Below are 1,844 nucleotides of genomic sequence, written 5' to 3'. Positions count from 1 at the left end.
GGGAAGCACTCACGACATGAGTGTTGTGCATATCATAGACCATGTTGGGCCAACTCTAATCGAGACGTATCATACTGTGAGGCCCGGAACATGAGCAACCAGTATGATGTATTGCATAATGTTATGGGGTTTTGTTTATTTATTTATTTATTAAGAGGGGGGGCTGCATGCACTATTCCCGGTAGGCGAGGGGCATGCCAGACTATAAGCTTGGGCGACCTGTACGATGCCGTATACTCAGGCAATCAACTTCCGTCATCCACAGTCCAGCTCCGCTCTTTATTATTTTACCTGACAAAAAAAGTATACTTCTTACAGCGGCACATCACTCTATTTAATCCAGCACTCGGAAAATATTCATCGTGGGATTAGGCCGTGTAAACCCACTTAACTTGGACTCCCCTCATCTTGTTCCTACCAATGAATGCCTCACCATCATTACAGAGCTAGGGATACGGCAGTTACAACCCTCGCAACGCTAGTTTAGATAGTTGGGTACTCCCAAAGCTGTCATTATTTGAGGTATCATACATTCACAAACCTAAACTCCGAGGCACCTATCCGGTTCATTCATCCCATTTGTTTGTTTACTTTTCGGAATAGATGAATAGTGGGTGAAATCATGAAATATCACTCATGCTGTTTTCTCCGCCTTCCCTGTTGAAAACGGGATTTAAAATTAAACCGGGGGTTGTACTGAATTGAGAGAAAAATGTCTCAAAGGGCAATTAATCGTTCGATGAGGCGAGAGGAGATCAGAGGTAAAAGTACAGAAAAGAGGAGGATATAGAGAGAGAAGGATTCCAGTGCTAGTGCGTGGAGCTAACATGTCCTGCTACGAATGTGCTTTCATGGATATGATACCTCCACAATTCCCTTTCCATTACCTTCAATTTCTGCTCCTACCCCTGAGAACCTCTGACTCACCCTTTGCGACCCCCTCAGTCTGAACCAAAGACGACCATTCCGAGATATGGCAGCCCCGGACGGACCCGTAGGGAAAGCCGCCTCCCACCAGGAGGGGCCCTTGTCACGACGGCAAGGTCCCGTGGGGTCCCCGGAATTAATTGGAGACGCCGGGAAACCTTGGCAGAATTATCTAAAAGGTGATGCAGAACGGGGAGAAGAAAGTAAGACAGTGAAGAGCAAATACACAGACAGCCATCTCCGACCGCGAGGAAGAAATACGAAAGAATCTTCGGGAATGAGCTCCACATCCCCTGGGCTTGGGTGCCATTGGGCTACAGGGGCAAGATCAACTACAAGTAATGAAAGTTGTTCTGGTTTCCTCGAGGCTCAGATTCTTGTTGTGTGTGGTGCATTTTTGTCCTTTCTAAAAAGCCACATGCTGTCTCTAACATCCGGTGATGTCGTGGTCCTATGCTCAAAACTTGATATTACTCTCCTTTTCTTGCTTGCTTGGAGCAGACCCTACCGCCCGTCAAAAATGCGACAACTGTATGATAGCGGGCAGGCCATCATGTTCAGGGTCCTCAGCAAGTGGACACTCAGACCTATGGGTGTCTACCACCACTACTCACTTCGGGTCCCTTTGCGCAGGGCGATAAGGACTACTCCGGTGAGTTACAAGTGTTAATAACTAATAAACTGCTCTAACCTAGCGGCCTAGTGGCTCAACGCCACAAATAATGATAGCAACTCCAGGGGCAACCCCTCCACCAAAAGCGCTGATGGTCCAACCAATCCTGCAGCCGCCTTTCAGTTTGGTGGTTTTTCTTCGTTGGTTACCTTGGAGCGCTTTGGGCGGTTTGGGATGGTGAGCTTTGAAATCGCCTTCGGATAGAAAAATCCTGCTGATATCTAGTTAGACCGTTTCTGTGCTG

The sequence above is a fragment of the Tuber melanosporum genome (assembly GCF_000151645.1).
Source record: "Tuber melanosporum whole genome shotgun sequence assembly, scaffold_45, strain Mel28".
NCBI classification, from domain to species: domain Eukaryota; kingdom Fungi; phylum Ascomycota; class Pezizomycetes; order Pezizales; family Tuberaceae; genus Tuber; species Tuber melanosporum.
This window is presented reverse-complemented; position numbering follows the sequence as displayed.